This window comes from Triturus cristatus, chromosome 11, assembly GCF_964204655.1.
Source record: "Triturus cristatus chromosome 11, aTriCri1.1, whole genome shotgun sequence".
Lineage (NCBI taxonomy): Eukaryota > Metazoa > Chordata > Amphibia > Caudata > Salamandridae > Triturus > Triturus cristatus.
In genome coordinates this window covers 1162887127-1162908568 of record NC_140594.1, presented here as the reverse complement: position 1 = coordinate 1162908568, position 21442 = coordinate 1162887127, and the positions used below count along the sequence as shown (strand labels likewise).

At 44.2% G+C, this 21442-nt stretch overlaps 1 protein-coding gene across 5 annotated transcripts in view; it reads right to left on the bottom strand.

Moving 5' to 3' along the window:
• Positions 1–21442, bottom strand: part of LOC146788640 (putative cation-transporting ATPase 13A4) — a 106311-nt gene that overhangs the window by 60273 nt on the left and 24596 nt on the right. The window lies entirely within an intron of this gene.

Genomic DNA, 21442 nt, shown 5'->3' with positions numbered 1-21442 from the left:
TTTCCAAGGAATGAATCCAAGGGGAGTTTTGTACGGGAACTGTTAGTTATTAAGACAGGTCGGAAGCAGTGGTAAATACCTGTGTATTGGATGTCCTTGGTGTAGGGCTTGGGAGGGTGGGCCGGACCGGACTCTCACGTTCTCGAACGGCCTCAAACGGCCCGCTCTTTGCCCGGTCTTCGCCCCGGGCTTCGACCCGCGCGCGTCCCGCGGTGCGCGGACCGATGACCGCCTTTACAGTATGGTAAATTGTGTGGGCGTGGTTGTGTCAGGGGGCGCGGCTCTCACGGGAAGAGGACCAGCTGGAGCTATGGAATGCTGGTCCTCGCAGTCCCGGGGCCAGCGCCTCACCCTCCTCTTGTGCCACGCGATGGTCTTCCTGCACGGGATCAGTTTGATAAGCTACTCCTGTAGCGTGGGGAAAGATTCAAGGCTCCAGTCACGGCGTAGGCAACACACACTGTTGCGAGTGGCACCCGCGTAGCGGGTGCCGCGAGTAGTTAAGGAACTTGGCTGTGGGCGTGGTTGTGTCAGGGGGCGCGGCTCTCACGGGAAGAGGACCAGCTGGAGCTGTGGAATGCTGGTCCTCGCAGTCCCGGGGTCAGCGCCTCACCCTCCTCTTGTGCCACGCGATGGTCTTCCTGCACGGGATCAGTTTGATAAGCTACTCCTGTAGCGTGGGGAAAGATTCAAGGCTCCAGTCACGGCGTAGGCAACACACACTGTTGCGAGTGGCACCCGCGTAGCGGGTGCCGCGAGTAGTTAAGGAACTTGGCTGTGGGCGTGGTTGTGTTAGGGGGCGCGGCTCTCACGGGAAGAGGACCAGCTGGAGCTGTGGAATGCTGGTCCTCGCAGTCCCGGGGCCAGCGCCTCACCCTCCTCACCCTCCTCTTGTGCCACGCGATGGTCTTCCTGCACGGGATCAGTTTGATAAGCTACTCCTGTAGCGTGGGGAAAGATTCAAGGCTCCAGTCACGGCGTAGGCAACACACACTGTTGCGAGTGGCCACATGATTTATCACAGTTTTAAAAATATTCTGGAAATCCAACCACTTTTCTCCAAAAGTCAGTTGATGAGATCTAAAAATACACACATTTTCTTGCAGATTACACGCTTTTCAATTTTGGCATAAATATAATACTTCAACTAGGCACAAACGTCTTATGTAATAGGCTGGGTTGCACGCAGGAGAGCAACTGGCTCATGAGCTACTGGCTGGAAAAGCCTGGGATTGATGATGTGGTTTCACCATTAGGAACTTTAAGCATTGCCTGATGGTCCAAGAATGTTTTTTGTTGTTAGCTGAAAAAAACGGGATTGAAAGTCAGTCTCATGGCTGTGACACAGTGTCAGTTATGGTACGTGGCCTTTTTGTGTGAAAACGTAATGCCCTGCATTCAACAAGGGTGTTCTCATTGCCTTTCACTGATTGTAATCTAGAAATCTTCCATCGTTGGCCATTTTAGAGCTATGTAGTAACATGCATCAAGATTTGCTAGGCATGTTTGTAGTCGAGGCAGTGACTGCATTGCGCTACATGTTTGCAGTCCCTCTGACAGGGTGACTACAGGGCTCCATGCAACACTGGAGCCCAGCATGTCCACTCCTGGACTTTGCATTCCCTTTCTGCAGTATTATGTGGGTTTTAGTCTTGTTTCACTTTACCTGGGCTGGTTGAGCAAACACACCTGGTAACAATGATATGTGAAAGCAAAGTCCAGGAATGGAAAAGTGATGTCCTGGTGACATGGAGCCACCTGTACCCGCTATATATGGGTGGCTAAAATATTGGTTTATATTAAATATAGAATTTGCATGGTGTCGTGTTAAAGACCACACCTTACAGATTGATCCTTTTGAGCCTGGTGTTAACTGTAAATGCAGTTTATTCAATGTTCGATTGAACCTAATTGCATCGCTGTCTTATCAGAAAACAAAGTGCTATGACTAAATAGCTCAACGCATTTAGTAGATAAGTTCTGAGAAGGGTAACATAACTGCCAGGCAGCCCTATGTCACACAACTCCCCCTTCCCTGAAGCATTCTGCCTTCATAATCAATAGCCCTGTTAAACAAGCATTGGCATAGCCAATAGGTCTCGCTTTTGTTAAGTGTTTAGCCATGCAACAGTTAACCAAGGATATTGCGCTGCATAACTAAATACTTATATGGTCCCAAAAACAAGAACTATTGGCTATGCCAATGCTTGTTGTACCTGGTACCTGACTGTGTGTTTGGGATTCCATGACCCCCAAAACTGTCTCTGGTCAGTTCTTCCCTTGGTCTTGACTCCAAAGTGACTTAGGTAACAAATGCATGGGCAGGCCAGATGTCAGGTTCCATTGTGTGAGCTGCAGACAGAACCCTTAGAAACGTAATCAGGGTAAAGCTCCAACCCAGCCATCCTGTCAGAAAGACACCCTGCTCACACTTAGGGCCATATGTAGGTGGGCTAATACCGGTCGGTAACGGCCGAAAATCGGTAAATTTTCCGTTACCGACCGGTATTTAGCCCTTTGAGATGTAGGAGGCTGGATTGAAGGATTCGGTAATTTACTGATTCGGTATTTGAAGAAATCGGTAAAATACAGAATCGGTAAATTACCGAATCCTTAAATCCTATGTAGGGAGCACTCAAGTGAGTGCATGTTTGGTTTAAGGATTTGTTATTTACCACCAACTACAAGTTGATGGTAAATACCGAATACCTTTTCAAAAGCAATTTTGTGCGTTTTTAAAAGTGCCATGTGACAGACATACATGCCCTTAGGGCATGTATGTGCGCCACATGTGCACACATGCACGATTCAGGGGTGCAACAGGGTGTCAATGTGACACCCTGCCACCCTTGAATATGCTCCCCCTATTACCGATTCGGTATTTACCGAATCGGTAATAGTGAATGGCTTCCCATTCATTCCTATGGGCCTCCTGGCCCATAGCAATGAATGGGAAGGTATTCCTTATTACCGATTCGGTAAATACCGAATCGGTAATAACGAATATTACCGAATCTGTAAAATTTACCGATTTTTTACCTACATTCTATTTACCGATTCTTAAATACCGAATCGGTAAAATTCGGTATTTAGGAATCGGTAAATAGAAATTACCTACATATGGCCCTAAGTCCTTCTTTGTTCTTTTGCCTAGAAGAAATACACAAGCCCCAAAGGCAGAGCCATTTACAGGTATGTGACCCAGGACACTGGCAGAAAGGGCAGTTGATTTGGCCAAGAAAACCTGTCAAAATTGTAACTTAAATTCTGACTTCAGCATTAAAGAGGAATTAAATTACAGTTAATTTGAGTGTAAACAGTGTACCTCAATCGTCTTTCAATCTGAAATAGGCACTTATTACGTGTAATAAGGTGACCCCGTGTTAGTCTATGGGAGAGATAGGCTTACAACAATGAAAAAAACTTTAGATTTTTCACTGTCAGGACATGTCAAACTTAAAAACATGTTTTACTTTTAAATACTATGCACCCTGCCCTAGAGGTGGTTAGAGCCCACCTTAAGAGTGACTTATACACATTAAAAAGGATGGTTTAGATCTAGCATAAGGTGTATTTTGCCTGATCAAAATGGCAGTTTAAAACTGCACTACAGTCTGCAGTGGCAGGTCTGAGAAAGGCTTTACTGTACTACTTTAGTGGGTGGCACAATGAGTGCTGCAGGCCCACTTGTGGCATTTAGTTTACAGGCCCTGGGCACATGTAGTACCATTTACTATGGACTTACAAGTAAATAAAGCATGCTAATCAAGTGTATAACAGTTTTGCCATGTTTTAGGGGGACAGCACAAGCACTTTAGCACTAATTAGCTGGGGTTAAGTACACAGAGTCCTAATGCCAACAAAAACGAGTTTAGCAAAGTAAGGGAGTGAACGCAATATGTTTGGGAGAACCCCACACCGAGGATGTCAGGTCTAAGACCCGAGATCCCCCCAAAGTTAGGGAGCGTTCCATTCCCTTGCTCCCCTGGAAGTTGATTACTGGAGTTCCAGGGTGAGGGAGAGCCGAGCCGAAGAGGAGTTTGTGACATCCCTTTTTGGGCATTCAGAACTTCTCAAGGCAAACCACACCTTGACCTTCCATTCCCAACCTTAAGTGAGTTTACAACTGCATCATTGTACGTTTTTGCGGAATGCAATGAACCAATAGTAAAACATCTTATGCCTGTCTGGTATCCTGTTTTTGCATTATAGCTCATGTGACTGGAGCCATGATCGGCTGCACATGCGGGTTCACAGTCATACATGGCTTTGGGAAGCTGGCCCACGGTGTTAACCCAGCACTGATTTGCATACTAGGATATGTGCTATTGACATAAAACCCGAAGGCAGTTGATTTAAATTTGTCTATTTTATGATAATTCTGCAATAAGTATTTTTTATGTTAAGGTAGATTATCTCATGTGTCAACAAACGTTTGATTGGCTTTGTGAGGCGTCCTCTTATCACTTTTGTATGCGGGTTAAATCTTGCATAAAAAAGTCACTCAGATGACTGTCCAAGCATATTTCATGAAATATGTGTAATTGTTTTATTTTTAAATCTCAATTTCGCCCAGGTCTAGTGTAATCAAAAGTCCACTTATCTCTGTGTTGATCCCTAAGGATGGACACATTTGTTCGAAACCATCTGATAACTTTATGGGGCATATTTACAAGGGAAGTGGCGGAGTGCAGCGTTAGCCTTCCTAGCTTAATGTGTCACCCAGCCATTCCAAAAATGCAGGGCTGCATCGAACTTACAAGAATATGGTGCAGCCCTGTGTTTCCCCCTGCACTGGCGCTACACTTAGCAGCCTAGTGCCATGCATGCAGGGTGAGATTGTTTATATACAGGAAGGTGTCCCTTCCTACACATAGACAATCTTTAAATGCTGTTTCGTAACTTCTATGTGTGCTGCTCAATGCAGCACACATAGAAGTTGCAAAACGGCATTTTAAAAAAAATGATTGTTTATGTGCAGGAAGGGGGACCTTCTTGTACACAAACAATCATTGGCCTTTTGCTGTTTTCATGTCTGCTGCACAACGCAGCACACATGAAAACAGCAAAAACGAGGAGAAATGAACTATTTCTCATAGTTGCTCTAGGGTAAGACCAGGTTTTCTCTGGTCTTAATCCTGGAGCAGCCTCCTATTAACTCCTCCCTTGTAAATAGGGGGAAGAGTCAGAATTATTGGGTGATGAGGTGGAACGCCCACAGCAACACCAATTGCCCTCCCCTTTCACGCTAAGCATGGCGTGAAAGGGGGCCTTATTTACAAGGTAGCGTTAAGCCACGTTAAGTGGATTAACGCTGCCTTGTAATTAAGGTGAAGCCCGATCGCCACAGGAACGTCGTAAAAAGTGATGTTCCTGTGGCGATAGGGGCTTGTAAATATGCCCCTATATCTGCCCCATCTCCACTTATTTGTAAAATAAAGTTCAGATTTTGTGATTCTGCTTCAAATGTTGTCCATGGGTAAATGGAAGGACATGAAAGCAGGAGTCCCGAGCTCGAGGTGGAAGGACACGAAAGCAGGAGTCCTGAGCTCGAGGTCTGGAGTTCTACTGAACCCTTTTGGACCTCATTCCAGTGGGGTGAAGTGGTACCCCAATGGGAGAACAGCGCCACTAATATCTTATGCAACAGCGCACAGCAACCTAAGTATGAGATATGGCCCTGCTGCTCTCTTCCCAAACCCTAGCACACTTTCAGGCTGCCTTGCGCCACGCACAAGCCTTTGCACCAGGGTGCAAATGCTCCTGCACGACTATAGCATTGGACAAAAAGGGTGTCCTTCCAGTACAAAATGCCATCCTGAGACTTACTTTTAAACTTTCGTTCTTATACATGTGTGCTGTACAGTACAGCACAGCACACATGCATGTTAGAAATGTTTGGAGAAAATAGATATTTTCTCCTTCTCTAAATCTCCCTCAATGGCTTTTTTTTTGGCCGTAAGCCCTGTCTACAAATATTATTAGGGCCTTTGCTCTCAAACCATGGATGAGCGCTTGGAAATGTCCATGACCACCCACGAGACACCCACATGATGCAAAGTAGTGCAAAGGAGTCGTTAGTGTTACCTTTTCTTTAGGTAACTTTCGATCACAAAATACGTTTTGTGCTGGAAAGTAAATTGCAAATCAACAATTTGTACCAGTTTGCATCACCTTTGCTGATTTTGCCCTGGAGGAAAGAGTTAATAAACCTGGCTCTTAGAGTCTTACTAGATGCAGGAGCACCTGTCAACCCAAATGTTTTCCTGCACTCGTTGCCCTCCTGCTGAAAGTAGGAGGAAAATGCATGTTAAAATGGCCCGGAATCAGAAACCACTGTTATGTTTCATAAAGGTTCCCTAATATAGGCTCAGGCAGTCACCTAACCTTCACCTATTTTCTTCCCTACCATTACACTACGTAACGGTTCTTGAGACTGACCTTTTAACTAGTTACGGTATAACTTACAGGACGTGGGGTTTTCCCTGAAAACTAGCCTAATTAATTATGCATGAGGATTCTTGGAAACTCAGCAGGACACCATCTCCTGCTTAATAACTATGTATAAGGGTCATTCTTTCTGTCATCCTAGTCCGACATGACACAGCAAGGTAGAACCCCTAAGGGTGCCCCTTTGGGTATATAAACACCATATCTTGCTGAGGTAGTCAGAGGAGAAAAAGGACTTTAATGCTGACACACTGACGCGAGACGCTGAGGTTCCTGCACGCAGACACTCCAGCTCGCATGGGTCTGACATCCCTTGCGGGGTGTCTCTCACTTCAGGTAGTGGGGTTGACTTTATCCTAGAGGGATTCTTGGCTTTTACACCTACATACATGCTAGGTACACTTAGGAACATCTAGTTAGGGTTGCATAATAGGAGTGCGCATTTTACTGTAATGTATTTTAATACCTGCCTGTCTTCATTGTTTTAGCACTATGGTTGAAATCTACCATCCTTTTATTGTGGGAAAAACTCTGCAAACTCTGCAAGCGAGTGGAATTTCACACCAAGGCTTAGAGGAGATCACACTGTAGGAGATAAGTGTGCAACATCACCCTGCACCTGGAGGTGGGAGCTACAGGAGTGCCGAGGAGCAGGCAGCAAGCAAGGAATGACTCCCTTGAGGGTGTTGACTGCCAAAGTGGTGCTTGAGACAGTGAGGACTGTTGTTACAGAGGCTGGGGGCCTGGAGATAAGTCACATAGTCAACCAGTACCTTGTGAGTGTCTGACTCCGCGATCTTAACCGGGGACAGAAGAAGAAGGACTTCGACCTGCAGCTTGTATTGTCCACCCCACACCTAGAGGAGGTGTAGGAGAGCAGCAGGAGCAAGAGAAGAACCTGCGAGGGGGGCCTGTTCACTGGGTTCTGTGAACTGCATGTAGGCCGCGGAGGAGGCGTTGTAGTTGGCCTGAGTGGGAGAGAGCCAAGTCCTGTTGGCAAGGAGTATAACAGGGGATTACCTTACCCACCCTTGGGAAACCTTGACAGTGGGCATCATGTGCTGGGGTGTGCACAGCACAACTGTGGTCACACATGGCTGAAAGTTGTTGAGAAAGAAGGGAAGTGGCACCTCTTATGCATAGGCACCTGCAGTGACCACTGTGGCTTATCTGCCTTTTTTGGTCTCGCCTACGCAGTGCGCATGCACTGCATAGGATAGAGACCTGTAGCCATTGATTGCCTTTTTCAGGCTAAAACGTGCACGCGTTCCATTGCCTTCAATGGCAACGCGTGCACGTGTGGCGATTCCCTTGCGGGAGCGAGCGGCGCCATGTGTTAGTAATTATCGCAAACACATGGTGCCCCTGGCTCGCTCCGGCAAGGGAAACGCTTTGGTTGATCTGGGCCGCACTCCCCTCAACCCTCCCACTGTTAGCGCGATGCGCCCACGCTTGTTGTTTATTAGCTTTTCATCCGATAACAGTACATTCACGGAGAATTAAGTTGTTTTAATTTCCGGCGCTAATGCCATAGTCTCCATAAATTAGCATGCCTGCCATTTTTAAAGCCACACTTACAGTCTTTTTTACACACCGACCCATAGGCTTTTACACCAAAATCGAAGATACAAAACTTACTTCACGATCTGTTTTAAAATAGTCCCTTCCCCACCAAGTTAAGGCAGCTCGTGCACTTTAATCCCCATATCAAGACTGTGAAGGGATAAAATAAAACAAAGAAGTGTGGGGGTTGAATATTCCAGCGGCAGGCAGACTGCTGCCAGCGCCGTCCGCACAACGCAGTGAAGCAAGTTAGATTGGTGCACAAAGGACAGCAAACGGTGTCATTGACGGTACAGCGTTTTATTTCTAAATGTGTATCTCTTAACAAAATGCCATGTTTAAAACTTGACACGATGCATCCAGTGTTTCTATCCAACACAAATGCATTTTGAGCATGGGGCTTGCCTCCTGCGCAGTGACAATGCACTGGGAAATATGCAGAGTGACGCTTTAACTTGTCATGAAGTGCTTGCGTTTTTCATTTTAGGGGTGTTTTTGTTATATATTATAATGGAAAGAGGACTATTCACCCTGTTCCCACACACAAGAATCAAATTGCTGTTCGTGGTCCCAGTTCCATGTAATTAGAATTAGGCCTGGGCGGTAAATTCCGTTCCGTTCGCGGAATTTGCGGAATTTCGCGTTCCGCGGAGAACTCGAAATTGCCCAAAAATCTGCGTTCCGCGATTTCGCGAAATTTTTTGCTTGTTCGCGTTCTCAATATGCGTGTTCGCGAGATATTTCACCCCGAGCACGCAAACAGCGATCGCGAACAGGAAAAAAGTATCGCGAACAAGCAATTCCGCGTGCTCCCAGAATTTCTGCATGTTCGCGGAGATTTTTTACCGTTTCGCGGAGATTTGCGTAACGCGATTACGCGAATTCCGCCCACCCCTAATTAGAATAAAGCCATCTTTCACCACAAGTTACTGTCTGTTGTGTAGCTGTGAGCAACATACATTGTAACTTCATAAACTTCCACACCTGGCTGTCTGTGAGGCACTGCTAAGCACACACTGATCATGTGAAGCCATTTCTTTTGTCGGAGTCCATCTAATGAATAACGGGAAAAAGCCATTTTGTAGCAGAACGTACATTTGTGTTTTCTATTTTAATCAAAAAGGAATGCACAATGAATGGCCCTTTGTGATTTCATTTTAACATTGCACCCTAACAAAAAACAGATTTCAGAAGGCATTGCAACAAAGAGGCTTTGTCATCAGCGCCTAGTGGTCAAATTCCTTGTGAAAAGACGTGGTTAATTGTTTGATGGCAGGAGGCAACCGACGACCAATGGAACCGGTCACATTGCCCCATTGGTCTAACACATCTACCGCCAAAATGACTGCATCCTGCAGGCTACATGCTTAAATGCCGTCCTGCTAACTCGGCCTGTTATCCTTCCAAAGCCATTACAACGAGTGCAACTCAATTGTGTTATCGAAGTAACTGTCAGTAAAAGAGCTATGGTACTGTCGCAGCAAACGCTACCATACACGTCTGTAGTAATTGTTTCAGGAAACAATAGTAATTTTAAGTAGATTTATTTGTAGTTACAAGGAAGAAGAGGTAGATCCAGCTTCAACCGTTCCCCAGTCCTGAATGCCCCCCGTACATTCTCTCGTAACTAAGCAACCATAAGAATTCTTTAAAGCAAAACTAACATAGGATATTACATTACCTCCCTTTCTTGTGAAACACAAAAAAAACAGTTAAAATAAAATAAAACAAATACAATGACAAAGATGTTAATAAAAAAACTTAAATCCCTGAAACGTTCAAGTTTTATGATAGTGCGAGAACCTCTCCTACACACATGAATGACATTACCCACACTTGAAGATGACTTATTGGCAACCTTTGAAGATGTTTGTTGACTTGAACAACGAACCTTAGCAACTTTGCTCATGTTTCACCAACAACCACCTTCAACTTGTACAGCATTGCCTACAATTTTAACAACTTTAACAAGAGGACCAAATTTACTTTCAACTTTGTTGACGTGGACAGATTTTCTTATCTTAACCAAATCTCCCACATTCAAAGTAACCATTTTTGATCCTTTCTTGTTATCAAAATTTGCTTTCTGTTTGGCTTGGCTGGTAGATACATTGTCTTTAACCAGACACATCAATTTGGGCACATCTGACTCAGCATTAATCCATTTTGACATCCACCCAGGGCAGAAAGAAGTATTGGGTGTCCTCCCCCTCATCAGCTCAAAAGGAGATACTTTAGTTGACGAATGTTGTGTGGTTCTATAAAACCATACCATACTACTGAGTGCTTTTACAACGTCATAATTCCCAGCTTTAGCCCACTTAACACAATCCCCAAATACTGGATTCATTCTTTCTACAAGTCCATTCCCCTGAGGATGATAAAGAGAACTTTTTAAATGTTTTACACCAAAGGACGATAAAAATAATTAAAAATAACTGCAAACAAATTGTTTACCGTTGTCCCAAACGAGAGTAGCAGGCAAACCTTCCCTAGACCAAACCTCTCTCAAAAAGTCGATGATGCTACTACTATCCGCTTCCTTAACCAACTTGTATTCAGGCCATTTCGATGCATAATCAATCAATACCAATATAAATCTGTAATTTCCAAAAAGAGACATATAAATCCCATAATGTCTATTCCGACCTTTTCCCAAGGACGATCAGGGCACTCAACTGGCATGAGTGGAGGAACCGAAGTCTTAAGAGACTTATCAGATGACTTGCATATGCAACAATCTTTTACAAACTCATCGACCTCAGAGTCCATACCCGGCAACCAAAATGTGTCCCGGATGCGACGCTTCGGAAACGAGGATCCTAAGTGTCCTTCATGGGCTCTAACAATAATCCCTCTCCTGAACAAATGAGGAGAAATCAGTTTGTCATTGCGAAGAAGTATATCATCCTCCACAGACAATTCATCTCCAATCTTAGCGAAAGGTTGGAGAGAAGATGATAATACCTTTTCTCTAGGCCAACCACAGCTAATAAATTTACAAACTTCTTGTAGAATAGAATCATTGGCAAAAGCCAACTTCCATTCATCTTCGGAATCAAATTTTAATTCTGGAATGTCTACACCTGCCACAAAACAATCTGCGCAATCCTCATCAATGAGATCGGCAAACAGAACGTCATCATCTTGAGAATCCTTTGAGGGAAATCTAGAAAAGAAATCTGCCCTACCATTCTTTCCTCCAGATATGTGCCTGACGTCAAACTGATATTGAAGTCATTTCGAGACCATCCTCATAATCCTAGGTGTGGAACATTTTTAATCTTTCCTCCCAAGATATTTACTTAAGGTTTGTGATCAGTTTGAAGAAGAAATTGTTTACCCCAAACGTATGAACAAAATTTCTCTATTGCCCATGCACAAGCAAGTAGTTCCTTCTCAATAACTGAATATTGCAATTCAGGAGATCTTAAAACTCTTGAAGCAAAACCTATTGTCCTTTCAACACCATCCTCTACTTGCGTCAAAGTAGCACCCAGCTCAACTTGACTGGCGTCAACAGTCAAACAACATGGTAGGCTGGGGTCAAATGGCTTAAGAACAGAACTCTCACAAAGACAACTCTTCACCTCCTGGAAAGCCAACATACACTCATCACTCCACACAAATTTAGTCCCCGTTTTTAACAAGTTGCTAATGGGACGAACAATAGTAGCATAGTGGGGAATAAATCTTGAATAGTATTCACATAACCCCAATAGAGATTTGACTCCTGTTATGTCTGTAGCAGCATTCGAGATTGCTTCCAAAAGACCAGTTCTGGGCTTGATACCATCTTGAGTGATGATATGGCCTAGATATTCCACCTCAGTACACAAAAATTTACATTTCTCTAATTTTAGAACAACACCATGTTCTTGGAACAAACCTAAAACTTTGTTTAGGTTGTCATCATGTGTCGAAACATCCTTACCGAAAATGAGTACGTCATCTTGAAAAACGAACACTCCGTTAACTCCTCTGAGGATGTTGCTCATTACTCTTTGGAATACCGATGCTGCCGACGCCAGACCGAAAGGCATACGACGATATTGAAACGTCCCCAGAGGAGAAACAAAAGTGGTAAGATGGCGTGACTCCAGATGTAGCTCAACCTGGTGATAAGCACTGGCAAGATCTAATTTGGTGAAAAATTTAGCACCTTTGGTTAACGCAAACAAATCGTTTATTTTAGGGAGAGAATGTGAGTCTACCCAAATCTCTTTATTGAGAGATCTTAAGTCAACACACACCTTAAGTTGACCACACCTCTTCCCAGCGACGACCAAAGGTGAAAGCCAAAGTGAAGACTCAGTTGGTTCCATGATTTCTTTCTCACACAGTTGTTTGAGTTCCTTCTCTAAATCTTCCCTGACACTGTAGGAAACACCCCTAAGTTTATGTTTAACAGGTAAACATCCCTCTTTAACAATTATTCTATGCTTGAATCCTTTGATTTCCCGAGTTCAGAACTAAAAACAGAAGGGAATTTATCTTTGAAAACTTGAAACTCATTAGGACAATCAACCACAAGAACTTGTTCTTTGATTCCAGGTCTTAGGATCATCTTGAAGAGACCTTGATGGAACCATCCTAAAATATTAAGACCCTTCACAGACACATAGACTTTTCCTCTAATTCTTCTTCCTTTGAAGCACAACTCATCTTCAAAATAACCCACAAGATCAATTTTCCGACCTTCATAGGATACTGGGGTGCGGTCGGGTGGAGAAAGGGGTTGTGTACCTTGCCAAGTCTCATCAAACAATTTTTGAGTGATCATAGTTATTTTAGCACCAGAGTCGACAAGAAGTTTGATGCGTTTGTTGCCAATATCAATGTCAATTATAGGGTCAACACAATTCTTGGGATCCCCCACAATGACTTCAGCTGTGGAACAATCAGTAACAACAGAAACAACTTCTGAATCAGAAGACGAATCTGAATCAACCATACATACAGTAGGTTTTTTGACGTTCTTTTGACCCTTTAACTTGAGACAATCTTTGGCAAAATGTCCGATCTTTTTACAATAATTACATGTGACATTAGAAGCAGGGCATCTAGATCCCTTAAGGTGAGGCGGGTTACCACATATTATACAAACAGACAGATCCATGTTACTAGGTATTGAAGACTTGGTGCCCTTTACAGACTTGTTGCCAACAGACTTGGCAGGTTTTCTGTTGTTTTTAAAGGAAGAAGAATTGAGGTTAATCGAATTAACAGACTCTACTACTTTTTCTTCTAATTCATTTAGTGAGACCATAGAGATTTCAATACTTTTAGCTAATTTTATGGTTTCATCCAATGAAGGATCGCCCATAGTAAGTAGCTTCTGTCTTATGTTCTTGTCCTTGCAATGGCAGACAAACTGATTTCTGATGAGTTGATCAGTGAAATTCTCAAACCTGCATTCCGCTGCCAACCTACGTAATACAGAAATATATGAGTCAACATCTTCACTATCAGCTTGTTTTCTCTTGAAGAACTGGTGCCTGAGCACCATGAGGCTTGGTTGTTTGTCAAACCTCAATTTAAGTTTCACAACAGTTTCTTGGTACAAGTCATTTAGTGCCGGATCACCATCTGGAAGACTTGGTAAGTGTTTAAAGATATATCTACCTTCAAAACCTGATGAGTGTAGAAGTAAACTTTTCTTCCTTTCAGCAGCAAATCTGCTTGCGCCGATAGCCCCTAAATAAGTATGGAAGGCATCATGCCAGATCTCCCATCTTATTGGTGGTTCTCCTGGAGCGTCCAAAAAGGCGGACGGCGGATTTATCGATTGTAGAGTGCACATAGTGAAGAAAGAAGAAAAACTAACTTGTTAATAAAATCCAGGTAGGTAAAACCGGTTTCTACATATGTTGCAGAACAATAAACAACCCTTTTTCTATGAAGATTGAAACTTTCAATGAGTGACGTTATAGGATGCACAGAAGAAAAAATGTTAAAATAAACGCCCTAGCAAACTAAAACAAGAGCAGTGAGTAGCCCTAGGAACACACTTATAAATAAGTGAGGAATTAAAATGCTAGAAAATGTAATTTTCCACTTCTTCCACTGCTGTGTTTTTATCCTTATTTTTGAAGCTTCAATTAAAACAACACTAAATACTGATAAAGACTGAAGAGTAGTGTGCGCAATGGTTTTTTTTTTTTAAACTGTGCGCATCAGTGTGAATTTGGCAACCATGAATCAACGTCTTCCGTGATGATACAGCCCAAATTAGACGTGTAGCAGACTGTGTGCAATTGCGTTAGTTTAATATTTTAAAAAAAACAAGGCTGAACTAAATCTTCATTAAGCTGTGTGCATCAGCGTAGGATCTTGCGCAAAGTTGATTGCTTAGGACGTCGCTAGTATACAAATTACAGTCTTTATTAAGCTATGCGCATCAGCGTAGTCATGCGCCGGGTTGATTGTTTGTGGCGTTGCTAGGATACGGTTTCATCATTCCCGTAATGCCGTGATGTTGCTGCACCGTAGTTAACGCTGCAGAGACAAAATGTCGCTCGCGCCTCAAAATCAGGTACTGAAGTAAGGCGCGTATAACTTTTTAAACGACACAGTTTCAAAAATTTGTTTTAAAGTCGAAAATGGTGCGCGCTGCTTTTGAAGGACCTTTATGCTTGTTAGATACACGACTTGGTAGAGATTTTAGCGATTATTGAATAAACAAATATAGTCTTCGCTATTAAACTCGCACGGAGTACGAAGGTGAATTTCAATATCGTTTTAAAAAGTCAGAATTTAAAGCGCAGGGTGAGCTTTAAAAGGAGGCAGGTGCAGGGGTACGCCCTACCGTACAGATGATCTGACTTGATGAGATGAAGACTTTTCTTCTGGTTCTTTGAAGACAGTAATACGACGCTTTGGTCTTGATAGCCGACAATCTTCAATCCATTTTTTGCACGCTGAGTTGACTTGTAACCACAATCGTCGCCAAATAAATGTAGTAATTGTTTCAGGAAACAATAGTCATTTTAAGTAGATTTATTTGTAGTTACAAGGAAGAAGAGGTAGATCCAGCTTCAACCGTTCCCCAGTCCTGAATGCCCCCGTATATTCTCTCGTAACTAAGCAACCATAAGAATTCTTTAAAGCAAAACTAACATAGGATATTACAACGTCATAAATATTTGCATTGTTTTACAGCGCTTTACACTGGGATTTAGCCGGCTTCTAAGCACTCCTAGGTGTCTTTGGATATGGCCTTTCAGCCAGGCAGAGCTCTGGTGTCTGCCTTAGCATCACACAATTTGGTCACCTGTGGGTCCAAGGGTGTCTGTCAGTCCTGCTTCCACAACTGAGCTGTTAGAACACGAATTTGCCATAGCAGATTCACTATATTGGAGTGAACCGCCTCCGAAAGTTACCCTTCGACCCTTTCCCTGGAAATACCAGGCGTATGAACGTGCATGCTGTTCAGATGAGCTGATGCTGGTTGGCATGGAGCCTGCTCTTAAGGCATGGCATTGCATTTTGTTTAACATAATTGATCTGACTCTAGGAGGACATTGGCATGGGACAACACCATATCCAACGTGGTGATAAGTGATTCATTATTCAGCCCTGATGAAGTCCTAAGGGACGAAATGCGTTGGTTGAGCTGATTGCAATTTGTTTTGATACAAAAAACTCAATAAAAAGTTGGTAGAACAACACCACAGAGGAATTCAATTTATTTGAACCGTCTTTTTGGATATATATGGGCATTGCAACATATGAAACTTATTCAAAATGGGATGTGATGCAGGAATTTGAATATTTTGCTTTTCGATTGACTGAACTGCCAGCGTCATGTTTATGGAACCAACAGTATTTACTATGCAAGCCCTTCGTAAAAGCCCATCTTTAATTTCCTTATTACAGGTCACTTGTGATGCCTCTAGTCACCTGTAATAAAGAAATTACCTTGCTGCTCAACCGTAATAGGTCATTACAGTTGAGTTCTGACACCACAATATCTGCTGTCAGAGCCAGCGTCCAGGATAAAAGGCAGGCCCCGGAGCAGAATTACAGTTGTAGTTCTAGCACAATATCCTTGATGCAACAACATCAACTGTTGTGGTCTCGCCTTTGGGACCTTATAAGTGTTTAGCCATGCAACACTTGATGTTGTTGCACCAAGGATATTGTGCTGGATAACTAAACACTTATAAGGTCCCAAAGCCGAGACCTATTGGCTATGCCAATGCTTGTTTATTTTGGCATCGAATGGGGCCCATTCAGTGCCTGGCTCTGTGCCCTCCCATGCGTCACTGGCATCTCCTACCGAGAGGAACTGAAAGACCAAGCACCTCAGGGCCCCACAGTGTGAGCTGGCTGTTTTTGGTCAGGACTCACCAACACAGCTCAAGGATATAGTACTAAGCCATGTGTAGTCCACGCTGGTTGTTCACAGCAGTAAATTTGACAGTATCCTACACACAATATAGGATGCCAAGCTGCTTCTGGAGGCAAATATTGACCCAGTGCCACTTGATGTTTACCTCCTCTGGGCAGCTCAATGAAAGCTGACGGATAGAGTGAACAGCACAGAGTCTGCACTCACCAGGTTGCACCCGGTGGTACAGGAGCTTCAGACGCAGATGAAGGGCCTACAGGAGGAGGTCGAGATTCTCAGACTCAGAGAGGAGGACACGGAGGAGAGCTCAAGATGCAATAATGTGCACATAGTGGGGATTCTAGAACAAAAAGAGGACCCAAGTGCAGACTTGTCTATCAAAAACTGATTGTCGATGGATGTCATAATGGGCAAAATACCGAAATTATTCCCAGTGGAAAGAGTCATAAGTGCCTTGTTGCCTGCCTCCGCCGGGAGCGCCACCTGTCCTTTTGTGGTCTGCCTTTTCAAATACTAAGAAAGGGACCCCATTTTATAGGTGTCTCGTACACAAGGTCCATGGCATTGAGCTGGCCCACAGTTAACATATACCTTGATTAAACCACAGAGACCCAGAGACAACGTTCCAACTTCACAGACATTAAAAAACACCTTAAAGCGATGTACCCAGCTAAGATGGGGGTTAACAAATACATATTTTTACCTTGTCCAGGGTTGCCTGGTAATGGCTCCAAATGAAAGGGGCCAGTATACCACCAGTGCTGGACCCAGCAGAAGGGCAGTGGTAGGGGGAACAACCTTTACAGCGCAACTTTTACAACGCACTACACTTACAACGCATTTTTTACAACGCACAATCCATTACAACGCATGACATTACAACGCATGACACTACAACGCATTTTTAAAAACTACCTTTACAACGCATTCCATTACAATGCATACTACCATTACAACGCATACCATTACAACACATAATATTACACTACACTATCCAACACTTACCCTACTGTTGCACCCCTTGGAGTTAGAATAGTAATTTTTACCCCTATACTATCCAACACTTACCCTACTGTTGCACCCCCTGGAGTTTGAATAGTAATTTTTACCCCTATACTATCCAACACTTACCCTACTGTTGCACCCCCTGGAGTTAGAATAGTAATTTTTACCCCTATACTATCCAACACTTACCCTACTGTTGCACCCCCTGGAGTTAGAATAGTAATTTTAACCCCTATACTATCCAACACTTACCCTACTGTTGCACCCCCTGGAGTTAGAATAGTAATTTTAACCCCTATACTATCCAACACTTTCCCTACTGTTGCACCCCATGGAGTTAGAATAGTAATTTTTACCTCTATACTATCCAACACTTACCCTACTGTTGCACCCCCTGGAGTTTGAATAGTAATTTTTACCCCTATACTATGCAACACTTACCCTACTGTTGCACCCCCTGGAGTTAGAATAGTAATTTTTACCCCTATACTATCCAACACTTACCCTACTTTTGCACCCCCTGGAGTTAGAATAGTAATTTTAACCCCTATACTATCCAACACTTTCCCTACTGTTGCACCCCCTGGAGTTAGAATAGTAATTTTTACCCCTATACTATCCAACACTTACCCTACTGTTGCACCCCCTGGAGTTAGAAAAGTAATTTTAACCCCTATACTATCCAACACTTACCCTACTGTTGCACCCCCTGGAGTTAGAATAGTAATTTTAACCCCTATACTATCCAACACTTTCCCTACTGTTGCACCCCCTGGAGTTAGAATAGTAATTTTTACCCCTATACTATTCAACACTTACCCTACTGTTGCACCCCCTGGAGTTAGAAAAGTAATTTTTACCCCAATACTATCTAATACTTACCTTAAATGCAATTTAATATTATGCGTTGTAATGGTATGCGTTGTAATGGTAGTATGCGTTGTAATGGAATGCGTTGTAAAGGTAGTTTTTAAAAATGCGTTGTAGTGTCATGCGTTGTAATGTCATGCGTTGTAATGGATTGTGCGTTGTAAAAAATGCGTTGTAAGTGCATGCGTTGTAAAAGTGTGCGTTGTAACGACATACATCCCAGTGGTAGAGATGACACCCTTGGTCTGTGTCCAGGGCCATGAAAGGCACACGTCTGACAGCCAAGGTTGGCAGATGACATTATATGATTCCACATGGACCACAGGCCGTCTACAGTGATGTTGGAGGATGGGATTTGTGGTAACCTTGCTTCTGGGAGGAGGGAAACAATACTGTGGTCAACTAATGTGGGGTCCTGGCAGCGATGAATGCACCGGAGCACCCACGAGTCTACCATGAAGCCCTGTTCCATAACACAGATTGAGATACAATGGACTGAACCGTTGGCTGTGCTTGTGTTATGTTCACTGTATTGGAGGGGGCCTGAAGGGGCTTTCCCTTGGTCAACTAACAGTTGACGGTTAAAATTGCGACCCCAAAAGTTGTTGTATTTCTGGGATTCCATCAGGAGGGCCCCCCACCTTCCAATGGGGCACCCAATCAGGTACCAGGGTGCTTCTGTAACTAAGCCACCACTCACCCACAAGGGGGCACATTATAATTTTCTATCACAGAACATGTGGTGATTGTCACTCCATGCAAGAGACACGCTTGATGGTGGTTGAGTTGAACAAACTGTCTAAAGGATGGAGGGGCAAGTGTACAGGACCAAATATTCGGCCTTTGCTGGGGGTATTAACATGAGCAGTCCCAGGGATCCCATATGCAGTCCAGCAGGTTACGGTTGACCCAGAAAGGAGGTATGTGGTGGTTGAAGGAAAACATATTGGTGACCGAGTGTCGCTTGTACTAGTTTATGCACTAATGTGCGGCAGTGCTTCAGTGCATTGTCTCCGCTTCTGTTGCAGGACCCTGGTGCTCCCTGTCTATGGGGTGGGGGGGGACTTTAATTCTGTGCTATATACAGATTCAAATAGCTTGTTGCCAACCCTCCCAAAGGCGACAGGCCAGAAAGTGGCACAGTGATTTAAGAGCTGGCAAGAGGAAATGCAATTGGTGACATCAAACGCACCCTGAGGACAGGGAATACTCGTACCGCTCATAAATGCGCCACATACACACCAGACCGGACTATTGGCTAAGCGTGAAAGATATAAGTACACAAGTGGTGACCACGGAATCTCTGGGGGGCATCATCTCAGGCCATAACCCTTTAAAGCTGGCACATACTGTGCAGGAGAGGTGGGCCGATAGAACAGGGGAAAGGGATGTATTTAAAGTAGTGAACGGGGCCCTCTGCATCAAAGGTTTGTGGGGGGCGCAGTCCTCCTTACAAAGGGAGTTGGAAATCAGCTGAACTGCACAATGTGACGTCTGCAGAAGGGGCAGGAGCCCTGCCCGAACTCTTGAAGTGGCATGCGGACATACGTCATGGGTTAGGATGTATTTCCATACAGGGAATACATAGCACAACAACGTGCAGAGGGTAACAAAGCAGACAGACTATTGGCTTGCTTGTTAAGATCAAAGGAGGAAAGGCACCCTACAGGGACCATAAGAGACTCAAGAGCTGTAGGGGTACACAATTGGGAAACCATTGGTAAAGTGTTTGCAGAATAATATCGCAGACTATACATACAGTAGAAGGTGACAGACACCACCAGACTATGCATCCCCACCATTACTCCGCTGTCCCGACAAAAGCTAAACTAGCCACTTCAAATAGATGGAGGGCTGAACTGTGACAGCACATAATAAGGTGCCTGGCCTAGACGGGCTGCCAACAGAACTTTACACAACCTACAGAGTAGCTCTGGCAGACTAGTTATTAGCCATGTACAGGCAGCAGAACAATGGGGGCAGCTCCTGCCCTAGGTGAGGGAACCATTGACTGTGATGCACCCTAAGAAGGGTAGGGAGCAGCAGGACATCCGTTGGTATCGCCTGGTATCACTGCTTAACCAGATCTATACAATTCTGAGCCACATCCTGGCTAACAGGCACTTACCACTCCTGTCCGCGTTGGTGCACCTGGACCAAAATGAGATAATACCTCTGCGCAAGACCCTTCTTAGTGTGTGGAGGCTGCTCACCCAGATGGACGTGGCAGCGGGGAGGAGGGGACAGCGGTGGGGTTGTCGCACACAGAAAACATTCCACATGCTCTGCTGGCCATACTTGCAGATGGAACTGGAGAAAATGGGAATGGGCCCTTAATACTGGTGCTGGCTGTGCGGCTTATACTCGAGACTGCTGGCCAGGGTGTGTACAGGGGAGGTGATCTCATAGGAATTTGTGGTAGCGGATGGCATGCAACAGGAATGTCCTCTATCCCCCAGCATTTTTGCTCCGGCGATGGAGCTAATGACTTGCTTTGTTTCTCTTCAGGGCCTTGAGCAGGGGAATACTGCATAGGGGGAGTGGAATATTGTAAGAAAGTGCCTTTTGGTATGGGCACCCCCACACATTTTTCTCCAATGCTGATGGTTTTGACTCTGAAAGTGCACTGGAGTCTGCTAACCAGGCTCCTGTGCCAGGGCTCTCTCCCCAAAATATGACATATGTGAATTGGTAACCCCAATTGGCAAGGACTTTAACCTCCTTATAAGTCCCTGATAAGTGGTACCAGTGCATGGGAATGAAAGGGGCCACCAGAGCATAAAGCACTGATCGTGCCACCCAGAGTGGCCCAAGTAAAAAAGATGGCAGCAGCCCTGCCATTGCAGACTGCATGAGCAGTGCAAACTGTTCAAACTCCACTTTGCCCTGACCATGAGTGGCAAGGGTACAGCCCTATTTTTAATATATGCCCGTCACCACTAAGGTAGACCTCCTGAGCCCAGGATGAAAGGTGCATTCTTTTAAAGGTGTGGGGATATAAGTGCAAGCCTATATGTCCCTTTAGTAGCCTCCTTCCGTTAGGGTCTATGGGGCACATGCATCAACCATTTTTGTGAGCGCAAACGGTGCGATTCGCAAAAATCGTCCGTTTGCGCCCGCAAAAAGAGCATTTGCGATGCGTGAAGGGTCAAGGCACTCGCAATTTGAGAATTCGCAATTAATTGCGAGTTCTCAAATTGT